This window comes from Eupeodes corollae, chromosome 3 (assembly GCF_945859685.1).
Source record: "Eupeodes corollae chromosome 3, idEupCoro1.1, whole genome shotgun sequence".
Lineage (NCBI taxonomy): Eukaryota > Metazoa > Arthropoda > Insecta > Diptera > Syrphidae > Eupeodes > Eupeodes corollae.
Genome location: NC_079149.1, coordinates 113,306,686 through 113,320,368, shown reverse-complemented (window position 1 = coordinate 113,320,368; position 13,683 = coordinate 113,306,686).

Here is a 13,683-nt window from a genome sequence, read left to right as displayed (position 1 = left end):
TCAGCTCAACAAGACCAACGAGTGTCGCTGAAATTTTTCAAAACTAAAAATTGGCCGCTTTTCTTGTCCGATAATTTCTCAATCAGAATTCGGTGTCACTTTTTACTGGCTGTGAAAAACGTGTGCGAATTCTGCACGAAATCAAAGAATTGAACAGATGGACAAGAGTTAGCAACTGCCTTAAGAGAATGGCCACAACAAGGTTCGAACTCCGATAAATGATTTTTCTCCAAAATAAGAGTCTGCATCCCCTTGTATTTGCCACTCATGTTTGCATTATTGTCATATGATTTTGATATTTCACTGATTACCTGATTGGAGTGAAAAAATATAGATCAATGATTTCTGTTACTTAAGATGAATATAATTAAATAATCATCTATGTACAAAGTACTGAGGCTGTAGGTAAAGGTAAAAGGTCAAACAAATATACATATCAAAGGAAAAGATGTTTACTAGTGTTTACTAGTTGGAGTTTGAAACAAAATTTTGTTGAAGTCTCTGTTGTGGGGGCCCCTCGTTTGTGGAGGCCCCGCAGCTTCCTCAACCCTTGGCCTCCCCTCAATCCGGCTATGGTTTGAATAGTTAAAAAACCTAAGGCTAACTTTGGATGAACTTTAACGTACAAACATAATTTATAAAATAATCGGTTTCATATGAAAGGTCTTTTGAAACTCTGATATTGGAAATAAAAACTTTATGACAGTGTTTATGTACAATTAAGAATGAAAAGAAGAGCGTTTTTCAATACAAATTTTTAGCTGTGACTTCTGAAATTTTTCATATTTTGACTTTTTGGCAAAACACACGTTTCAACATAGTATTGAAATTATTAATATTAATTACAATTGTTCGTATCATTTCTCAAAGAGGTAATCACAATTATTGGTCGCGTTTATCTTGTCATTTAACACCTTTAGATAAGCTCAATGCCGATGCTCCACAATCGATTTAAGCCTTTGAAAAGTTCGTGACGTTATGTGTGAAAATATCATGACAATATTATAGTTTTGCAACAATAGCCTTTTGCGTAGTTTTGATAAACATGTCCGCAATTCCCAACTGACATTTCACCTTTCATATTTGATATTTCGCATTACACATTCCACAGTAAGTACATCCCAAACCTGTTTAGCAATTTACACCTTGCATTTCAAGGGTCTCGCACTTCACAATTTTCACATAAGACCTAGAAGCTCAAGGATTTAATTACACAATATAGAATTTTTTGAAACTTTGAAGTTGAAAGTTTTAATTCAATAGCCCACTATATGAATATTTAAAAAAATAAATCATAATGGTAAGTTCCAGAATCAAGAATATTTTTATAATAATTACAGAAAAATATCAACTTTAACTTTTATTTAAATTCCTAAGATCTGACGACTTACTTGTTGAGATCTAAGGTCTTCAATATTTGCTATCATAAAAATAAACCCTTATCTATAGTTGAGTAAACATGAATATAAAAACAACAAAATATCAAATTGCAACCATATGTAAATAATTTGTAAATAATTGACTTTTTTGAAAGCTCCCATTCCCGTTTTTCACAATTCCATAAAGCAAAACTTAAATAAACAGACGAGTTCCATCCATAACACATTCAACATTATTAAATAATTGATAAGGGTAGGAAAGTTTTAGAATTTACAAAAAACATTATATTGGTTTGTATTTCTGTGGCTAATTCTAGTAAAAAAAAGAAACAAGGAGACACAGCTACCCACGAATGGTATTCCTTTTTTGAGGGAGATTTTTTGTTACTCGAAATATTAAAAAAATACGATGATATTCATTGAAATTTTCTCAAGCGGAAGCTAAACACTTGAGAGCTTAGAGCTGGAACTGTTATTAAAATATAGGTATTTTGTTTTCATTAGGAACCATACTCGTAGTGTAGTCATAGAATAGGAAATGTTATTTGCTTTATATTCTACAAACAAAGGTTTAGTTAATATCTACAAAAGGTTATGGACAGTTTTAATTTGTAATGCTGTTTGTAACTATGGTTATGTTTTGTGAATTGAATTCAAGTTATGTTTGCTTTTTGCACAAAAAAATATTTGAGGTAAACATAACTAAAAACAAATAATAATATAATATTATATTTTCTACAGTTCAATTGATTATAGTTTATTATCTGGTTTTTCCGTTCCAAATTTGTTAGAATTTTCCTAAAAGAACTCACAAACAGATCTAACTCTATTCCGACTGGCTATTAGCCGCGTTTTATTATCACCATGATCTAATCCAGATCATGGATTTACATGCATTCCAACAACAAATCAAGATTCAGCTTTTGTTTTTTTTTGCTTTATTTTGAAAGAACGAATTTGACATTGCTACCAAACTTTAAATAATAAAAAATATGATGATCCAATGCTGTTTTATTATCATGATCTGATCCGGATCAGACATGGTGATAATAAAACGTGGCTAGTGTTAACGCTCGACTTATATTTGGTGAATATTTTGACGTCTTACATTATAGGTATGTTCATTTGACGGAGAATTTTACCAAACGGAGTTGCAGAGCATTAAATACATACATACTTATATACACATTTATATCTAGCAATCAAATAAATTGGCATTTCTTTTCTTCCTTTTTGAATTGTGCGATAGAGAATTCTCGGGAAATCGAATTATAAAATTTCTGTTCTTAGATTTCTGGCAACAAAAGTGAAAAATTTGTATGAGACATTTTTTGTCATATTTCTGAGAAAACTGAAAATTCTGAAACGTCAGAAATATAAACCAGCCAATTTAATATATATTTTTCAGAATATAAGTCTGTTCTGTCAAATTTATATAAAGACATTTTAATGTGTCAATTGGAACCAAAAAGCATGGAAATAGCCTTTTCTCCATTGCAGTTTATATATAGGGTAGACAGGTTTTAAAGATTCTGTTAAAAAATAAGTTGGTCCAAGATAAAAAGATGAGCTGGCAAATTGTTATGACCATTGAAATTTTGTAGAACCATTTTAAATATATTTAGAGCTGCATTCAAGTTCAAAAAGGTTTTTAACTCTAAGACAGTTTTAGTAATGTTGGTAAAAGACGTTCCCTATTTGTTTCCATAGTTCATTCCACATTAGGTACCCTAATTTTTAATTAAGTTCTGACAGTTTGTATTCGTAGATGTATAAGACATTTGTTTGGTTGGGGACATTAGTGAACAAATAGAAGCAAAGAAACTAGTTTGACTCTGTTTAATCATTTAAGCCAAAGATGTATGTTAAATTGTAAATCACATTTAGTCACAATAGCTTCGTACATAAAACTTATAGCATTATCATGTAGCTGTTTTTTTGTTAAGTTTACCGTAGCATCATGGTGGCGATACAAATATATGTATATACAAAAGTTAAGTAAAAACACAAAAACTGCTCTCTTACATATAATATTTCAATGAAAGAACGAACAAATATTTATTAACAAAATATTAGCATTAATTTTCTTCACTGAATGACATTTGTATGAATTGCAGAACCCATAAATGTAAGGAAAGCACACAAACGGATCTAATTTTATTCTAGAGTCTAGAGTCGTGACCTGTTCACGTTGAACTCTTCAACTAATTTTAACATCTAATCATTTTATTCTACTGTCTCACATTTAAAAAACTGTCTGCTTTACATAATTGCTTATACTTTTCTCTTGCATACCATCAAGTGGAAACAAGATGAAATGCTAAAAAGTCAAAATGAGTCCCCTGAAAAGAGTGCAAAGTGAAAAACGTATTGGGGTGTTTAATTTGTAGGTCTCATTATATTATGTCGTCCATCCCTTTATGGCTGAAACACAAACACGCTTCAGCTTTGGCTTCGCCTGACGTTTACGAGTTCAGCCATAGGAATTCAATGTATGCTATCACAATGAAGCTTCGACCTCAAGTTTCATTTGACAATTATAAGGAAATAAACGCAAGCTCTAACTCAAATTTGCTGAACATTTCCTTTGTCTAACAGCTTAACAGCTGGAAAAAAGTCAACAAACAAAATACATTTGCTTTTGGAGGGATTCCCATTTGTTATTATAGGCTGTGTAAGCTACTTCCGCTATTAATTTTATTTTTTTAATTTTAAAACAATTTTTTTTTGTATTTTGAGAAAAAATAACAGCTGCTAATAACAGAAGTGCCATTCTACAAATGTCATATTGGAAGTGTCATTCAAAGCAACCTCGAAGCAGGCCCAACGTAACGCAGACGAAGTCGAAGCTGAATGCGTGTTTGTGTTTCAGCCATTAATGCCATCAATAAATATGAATGCACAAAAGTTACAGAGAATTGTATGAAACTATTTTTAAAAGTTCTATAGAAGATAAGGATAAAGTCTTACAACTGTTAAATGACAAAATATTTTTATATTTTAATCGTTTTTCGCACAATAACAGTTATATACAACTAAGGGTGGTCCCTAATATTGGACACTTTTAGGGCAAAAACAAAATGTCTGCCTAACTTTACCTTCCTGTATTAACCGCCAAAAAAAGAGTCCAATGTAAATACCATTAATCAGCTTAAAACTTTTATTTTTACATTTATCTTTTTTAAATAGGAACAAAAGTTTTCAATGCTTTTATCTGTCAGCTTAACTGTTAGTTTTTCTATTAACCCTGGATCACTTGAGTATCAATTTTTAAAATTTCTGACATTCCATTTTGACAGCTTGTAAAATATTACTTAGATTTTGGATGATTTATATGTTAAACTTAAAGAAAATTCAACTAAAAAAAAAGAGAAACGACATGACCACTTGAACGCCCCAAGACTTGAAAATCTCTAATCCTTTAAGAAATGTGTAGGCAGATATATAATGTATGTATGGTGTATAACCCTTAACCGATTGCTAGTGGGTATATCTGATTTGACCATCTTTGTGTTTAACATTAACTTTACTCTTAAAAATGTAGGTATTTTAATTCTGTACCATACCTTTACCTATCTACTTACTTACCTACATTGCATTACCTTTAGCAGGAGGTATACCAAGTGGAGACAACTCTAATCTTCATTAAAGAAAAAAAATACAAATGCCCTCCACGTCGCTACATCAAACAAGAAAGTATACCTATAGGCAGGGTACCTATGTATCTACAAATGGAAGACAAAAATAATACTACCTACCTATCTACCTACATTCATACTCCTTGTATAGTATCTAGTAGCCCTCTGTAATGTTTACAATTCATCACAATTCACAAGGGCTCACCGAACAAACAAAAATGTTGCCATTTTGTCGGTAACCCCTGTTGCCGAAATGACACCGCACATACACCCCACCCTATACCGATCCACACCACACTAACACAAATGCCATTAGTTTTTGCTTGCAACCCGGAGCGAGAACCCATATCATCCATTAACTCCCTAACCGAACCCGAATTCTCAACCCGCCACACCGCCGCCGCACAGTGGGACGACTCATAGCAATAAATAAAAAAATAAAATGTTATAGCGGTACTTTTGAGTGATTGGTAAGTCATCACAAATATTTATAGGTTCTAACTGCATCAAAATTTTTTGCATTGACCAATTAGTGCAAAAGTTATACGGAGACAAAGAAGGTCAAGTTTATTTTTTTTTTGTGCTGAAAAAATCAAGTGGTTTAAAATTCAATTTTGTTTTGCTCGTAACATTTTTTGTGCGCTGATAAATTAATTCAATTATGGATTATAACACTGTTCAAGGTATTTTAATTAATATTAAACAATAGAAACATCTTTTATTTTTGTTCTATTTTTTTTATTCGTAATTTTCCAAGTGAGGGTGGAAGTTAAAAAAAAAAATTAAAAATGACTTTGAGTAAGCTTTTCTTTTTTAGGCCTAAAAGGCCCTCTGAGGTTTTTATGGTTTTGTACTCAGTAAAGTGTCCTTTAAGTGAATCAAGAAAAAAATCTTGCTACAATTTTGCTCCAAGTACTTAAAATCACGTTTTTTAGGTTCAACTCCCTGTATCAAAAATGCTGACATTTTTGAAACGTGGCTGGATAGTGATAGAACCAGGAAATTTGACAATGTTTGTCAACAAATTCAGAAACTTCTTGGCTTAAAAGAGCCAATGGAAGAGTTGGACATGCAAATTAAGGAAGTTGCTAAATTTTATTGCCTCAAGGTAAAACAGAAGTGGGAGCAGTCTTGTAGAAGACTTAATCGGTTCATGGCCGCTAATGAAACATGGCTTAATTCCAATCTGAGTTTACCTAAAGCTTTACTTGATTGCGTAAGTGATAAAATCCTATTTGAACCAATAATTTTTTTAACAGTTTACCTTCATATCCCAAAAAATTATAGTGTAATCCAAACATGCCAAGTACGAGCAAGGGAAGGCCAAGAAAAAGTTTCGAAGAGTGTACTGATCGCACTAAAAAACGTCGTGTTCAAGAACTTGTGTCGCAAACCTCTCCAGAGGAGTTGGAGTATGCGGCAAAGTTGACTGGTCGTGCTTCAGGTTCCCCTCGCAAGAATAATAAGACCCTAACTCTTCAACAAGCCTTGGCCTTATACTTAGACTTGGGTTTATCTAAAAGAAAATATTCTTTACTTCGTTCCGTTGTAAACAGTTTATATAAAGATTGTTTTGCCAATTACCAATTGGCGTTCTTTCCGAAGAAACCTTAGAAGCAAACCATAAGGAAATCAGAAAAGCTAGACTTGATCACACTAGAAAAACGAAGAGAAATCATACAATGAGTGATTTAATTAATCATTTACTGATTTCATCTGATCCGCAGCTTTTGAATTTGCGGTCAAAAAATTGCAATATATCAAAATATGACCAAGATATATTCCCATATTTATCATTTGATGAAACAAATATAAGTTTTCTCGATGAATCTAACCCGGAAGACTTAAATTATATATCCGAAACCGACACCGAATAATAAGTATAGTATATATGTATATAATAAGTTTAGAAATAGTTTTTTTTTATTTTCGTATTCAAATAAAATTGTTATTTATTGTTCCATTCAAGAAATTTAATTATTTGTTATTAAAAGAAAAGATAAAATTAATAATAAAATGAAAATCCTAAAAAAAAAGTTCGCTGCTCAACTCTTTTGATGAAATTAACTTTAATTTCATTGCTAAAACTTTTCCATTTACTTGGTTTTCATGTTTAATTCATAGATTTAGGTCTAAAAAGACGTCCCAATGCAACTTTACTTGATTTCAATAACTTAAACAAAAGATATGATTTTTGCCGATTTCCCCATACATTCGTCCCACTGTGCGCCGTCACGCTAACATACAATCAGCAGCTATCATCGTCGCTTTATCGTTGTCGTCATCATCGGGCTTGGCAGAGAAAATCCAGAGTAAAAAAGTGACACACAAGCAGATGTCAACCTACACCCTACTTTCGCGCCTACAACTTTCCAAACGGGATTTCATTACTGTCAAAGTGTGCGAGTGAATCTTCCCCTAACGCTTTATATATGCAGAAGCTACTATAAGACCACGCCCCCATAAGAATTTGTGAGACGAAGAGTGATAAGGCGCATGCCCTGCACCCACAACAAACTGCTGTCAATTTTCTTACCCCTATTTTGACACGCCTATAAGTTGCCAATGAACTTGCATTACATTTGTTGTTTTTCCTTGTTTTATATTTTTAACTGTTGTTCTTACAGCACCCCTAATGCGTACACCAGAATAGGGTATATCATACATGGTGAAAGTGTGTGTGAGTTTCCACCCCCCTTAGCATACCTACATATGTACATCGCTATACTCAGGTAGGCAGATATTTTATATATTCATTTGGGAAATGCTATATCTACTTTAATGCAAACATTTATTATCCTTTTAAGGTGATGCAATGCCCTGCCTGCCTCTCTGTCCAGCTCTATAGTTTAGGTACCGGTACCTTACCTACTGCTATACTGGTTTTACAGGATATACCTATTCCTATCTCGAATCATGGATGTTTGTTCTTTTTAAATTTCTTTATGGCGCTCTAAAGGTAGGTATATCGTATGTATTATGGTTTCAGAAGAAGAGCGAGAGAAAGGAAAGGTATCGGAACACATAGCATTGGTATGATGAAAGAAGCGCACATTAAGTTGTCAACCTCTTGAAGAAAAGTTCAAAAAAGATGTCGAAATCTCCCCGTTTGTAAAAGGGGTTTTATATAAAGGTATAGGTAGGTGGAAAGTGTACCAAAGAGCCAGAGGTATGCGGTATAGATAGGTATAGGGATGATGATGATGAACATTTGATTAAGGAGAAGTACGAGGGTCATATTGACACCGAATTGTGGCAGGTGCTCAAAAAGCGCACAGTAAATCATAATAAACCCACGCGGGTGGATTTTTTTAAAACTTTTGTATGGAAAAACTGCTGAAGTGGGATACCTATACTTTTAAAATAACCTTAGGGTTGTCACAGAGGGTTTGACATATAACGTATAATCTATATATGTTGGTACGTATGTAGGTAAGCTAGGTACCTTGCATATTCTCAATTGTAGATACTTTACTTTGTGTACACGGTGAGCTTCAAAGAGTAAAAAGATTTTTGTGATGCTGTTTATGGTGACGATATGATGATAATCCACGAACATGACGAGAGATTATTTTTTTACATGGTAAGAAAGGCTTTAAGGTTTATTTCTGTGTAGGTACATAGGTTGTAAGAATGTTTGTTGTTAGGTTAGGAACCCAGGGGGCCTTACTTAGTTTGTTTGTAAGTATCAACTTGTGGAATTCTTTGAGAATTTACTCTTACCTTGTACCTACTTACAAAATATTATGTGCATCGTAATATGTTTAGTTTTTTATGTATCTAACCTATATTTTGTTGCCTGTTTCTAAATAAACTTATTCTTTAATTTTGACGACATACAATGCGAGGGAACACCGATTTTTAAGCAACATACTCGTATTTTTTTAAAACTATTTACAAGAAAAACGAAGTTTGATGAAGAAGTTCATAGAGTTCTTGTGTGTTTTATTAACAAAATTATTTCTTTATTTAAAAGGCGCATGTGTGCCATTAAGTGTGGAATAAGACATCATTCCAATGGCCGCTTCGGCCATTCCGTATAGATTCGGCTAAATTTGAGCTATGGCCTGTGTTGTGCTTACCTTTAGGGCATCGGTCGATTGTGGTTTATTTACATAGACCTGTGACTTCAAGGAACCCTAGAAATTCTATAGGGTTCAAATTGTATGACTTTGGTGGCCAATTCACAATTCACCTTACCCTTAAATCGTTCGTGAAAAATGCCAATCGTGGCGTTTGCTTTGTGACACTAAGCGCCCTTCTGCTGAAACCACATGTTGTCTAGGTTCACATGGTTCAATTTAAGCCATATACGAGATAAGTTATCATCGTTATGTAGCGCTCGCTGTTGTCGGTACCTCACTAACGTCGCATCGTTTTCAAAAAAGTACGAATCAATTACGCCGCCGCGCCGGATCAAAATCAACAACAAACGGTAGCTTTTTGAGAAGCAGTATCAACTGGTAAACCTCGCGTGGGTTGGTGTCGTCCTTTATACGGGAATTTTGCTTGTTAACACAGCTATTCATCCAAAAATGTGTCTCGTCACTAAACATGATTTTTCGTTCAAAGTCAGCGACTAACGGCATTGTCAATGGCCATGAACTTTGAGCTTCTGGGTCAGTTGGATCTTGTACGGTTGAAGACCCAAGTTCCGATGCAAAATTCGCCAATTTGAAGTTTGCGAAAGGCGTAGCTCTTGTGCACGGCGTGGAATAGACTGCCTCGGATTCTGCTGTACGCTTTCACAGACCGAACCGATGTTCTCAGTCGATCTTACGTTCCATGAACTTACGGGTGCTGGCTGATTTTTTACTAACCCGGTCGTCTCAAATTTGGCCACAAAACTTTGAAGAGTCAACTGTGAAGGGCCCCTACCTCTACCGTAAAAAAGGCACAATGCGCACAACGTTTGCGTTAACGAACACTCATTTTGATAATAAAGTTTTATCATTTGAACGTGCTGTTCAATCGTGCAATTGCCATGATGATTTGGCTTAAGCAACTTAATAATAAACAAAAGATTTGACAAATGTCACCAAAACAAAATGGCCACCACGGGACGCCAAAACTTTTTACATGTCTTATCCAGACTGAAGCAAAATTTGAACTACACATGCACTTCGAAAATAGCTAAAAAAAATGCGTATTTATTTCGTTTTTATTATATAAAATATTTAAGTTTCTCAAATATCTGTGCAGCAATTTAAATTTAAAGTTTACAAAAGTAAAAACAATACAAAATTTACTTTCAAAAAAGGAAATAAAAAGACTCAAAATAAAAGTTAATTTTAATCTCATTCAAAAATGAACTAAATGTCAAATATGCGGGACTTTACAATGAATTAAGTCAAAATATAAATTAAATCGGTATTTTAAATTATAATTTATAAGTAAATATAAAAAAATATAATTTTACTGATTTTGAAATCATTTGTGATGATAGAGTTTTTTTTTAAGAAGTTTCAAGCTTATAAGGATAGTGTTAATTTTAAACTATTTTAAAACGTCTAATTTTGACATTACATTATTGTTTCTCGCTTTCACTAATTCTTTAAAATGTGAAAAGGAAATGAAAAACTTAAACTAAAACTTCGAGAGACTATCATAAGACAAAAAAATACATATTATTTGTATCATAGCTAAAGCTATTTGGCCCCTTTAAATATTTGGACACTTTTCTCTTAACTTCAACAATGAGCAGCTAAGTTTATTACAATAGAGCTTAAGAAAAGATTATAATTATTATAGGTTCTCAAATATTTTTAATGTTACTTATACTACCTATACATGTAAACTTTAAATTTTACAATTCCTTCAAGATCATTATAATGCGTTTTAAATATCGACAAAGACTTTCCTATTTTTAATTTTTCAGACTGTTTTTGAAAAGTGTTTCATCAATTCAAAATACAACTAGTCTTATTAATTTGTATTTTAAAAAGTTGCAAAATAAATCAAATACGGAATATTCAATTTAGTGCTGAAGACAGGACCATCAATGATATGATAATATTCGACATTCAATGAACTACTCTGCAGACGGTTGCTTTGCCTTTTCAGTGCATAGTTGCAATACCGCGTGATATTGGCCTCTATTCCCAACCCAATGTAGTGATCACAAAAATTGTTGCAAATGATTGATTGATATTCGATTGTCTACTGAGTTTAAGTTTATTTATAACTTTAGACAAAACAAATTCGATGATACTTTTCGTGAGTCGAAAACTTTATTTTGTCGAAAAATTATTTCCGAAAGAAGTTAATTGTTGTTTTCACTACTCTTTGGTCACTAATATTAACTTCTTTGTTTTATTTACAAAAGCTTTTCAGAAAGGTACGTTCTTTTGCTATAAACTGTCAAATTCCACTGCATTTGAATGCGATGTCGATGAATTAAAAAACCTCTACAAAATCAGAGATTTTTGAAACCTAGATGAATCAAGGCGATAACTCTAAAATTCAAAATTCATGTTTTTGGTAAATCCTTTAAATAAAAAAAATGTTATGTCCATTGTCTTCTTAACTATTAATTCATTCTTTATCTTCGAAACGGTTGATATAATTTTTGTATTAGTTTTCGAAAATTTTTCAAAACAAACTCTTGTTTCCAAATACAAACTTTTCTTTGCATATTACTGAAAAGCTTCTCAAAACTCTTAATATAATTTGCAAATTTTATTGTTTGGTGAAAAAAAGAACAAATACTTTTCAAAATAATAAAACTTCTCACATTCAGAAACGACTTGGCACTTTGCAAATTCGAGTTTATTGAGCGCATCTTGCAAAGATTAAAAACTTTTGAATTCAATGAATTCCTGTTTTGCAAATTTGCATTTGGTGAGACGTAATTTTGCGAAGTTGCAAAGGGAAAAGTGTTGTGTGAAACAGAACCCAGTTCAGTTATTTTTCAACTATACTGTTTTGACAAAATTTTTAATTATATCTTATTTGAGGTTTGGCTTATTTATTTATCAAAAGTACAGTAGGGTTTTACACGAATAACAAAAACAATATCCATTGTATGAATACTAGCGATAAAAGTTTTAGTAGAATCTTACTAGGGATGACTTTTTGACATTTATACATGGCTCGAATGGATCTTATGTGATTTCGTTCTCAAATGTTGGTACGATTGATACTTATTTTGCAAGAGAAAACAATAGAAAAGAAAATTAAGTTTTTCTATGTTTCCACCAAAGGTTTATCTCAATTTAAATTAAATAAATCTTCATGGTGTTTCCACCGCACAAGAAGATTTAAAAATGATTAAATTTGACAGCACTTTCTAAAATGCAAATGGTGTTTTGATGTTTCTTATGAAGTGCAAGTGAGATAGTTTGATTCGTGTTAAACAATGAATAACTGGATAGTTCAGCATCATATGAGAATTAAAATAAAAAATAAAAAAAGGTATATTTTTGTACACAAACATATGGATTATCTGTAAAACCAACTCCTCCACACAAGTTTTTCTTCACAAATTTAAATTTTGACTTGAATCCGAACCCGGACATGCATCTAGTCTAATCAAGCTCATTTCAACTCGATTCAGGTATATGAAGAATTGAGGCGAGTTTCAAGCTCCACACATGTTAATGTAGTAGTCTACGAACAAACGCCCTCCTTAAAGCAATTGTTAAATAAACTTTTTTTTAAGAATCTGAATTTCCAGATGTTTTCTTAACATTTCTTCTTAAAAATTGTTCATTTTATTAGTTTTAGTTTTTTGCTAAGTTAATTTTAACTTTTGATTTTCATAAAACTTTCTTCTATTTGTGTTTTTTTTTAAATTATTATTCTGACAGATCTCCTTTCAGTTGTACCAATTTTTAAAAACAAAAATCTCGCTAATGCGGATCATTTTTTTCTTACTGTACTATACATGGAATACCAAAAACGCACTTTTTGAATAAGTTTTTGCAATAAATTGGTAATTTTTTCAACATTCCTATAGCCCAACCCAAAAAATTATGTTAATTATTTTGAACGATTATTATCTTAGATTATTTATAAGATGACTTTTATCGTATTGCATATTTTCAGCAATCCCGAATTCTTGAAATCAAATATTAAAGTTCAGTTGCGACTGACTCTATGGCTTTCAAGATTTGGACAAACCCGTTTGCAAAATCTTTTTCAGCTGCTTTGATTTGGAGAGATAGGTCATTGGTTTAAGTTTTCATTCATGGTGAAAGTTCAAAATTGACAAGTTATGTGATATCTACATATTTTATTCCTAACACTTGCATAATATGGTCATATATCTCTTATGTTGTTCAAAATATTATATTTTCCTATACAAAAACGGCAATAGTGAGATTATAACGGGTACTTGTATTTATTCCAGTGAATAGCTCTATTTACAAAAGTAACTATCTAATAAATGTTCATATGAAAAGATACTCGTAGCAAACGTTCTCCTCGTGCCTATGTGCTGTGCATTTGCTCATTTTTATTCCGAAACAAGAATGAAATGGCATATCAAAAAAAAATAGAATTCCACGCGACAAATAAACGAACTAACACCAGAAAAATAAAACAACAACAACGGCAAAAATACAACAACAATATAAAGCAACCCAGCAACAAATTGCTCAGCAAATTAGGAAATCGAATTCAATATTCATGACATGACGAAGCGAAGTGAAGCGAAGATATATCAA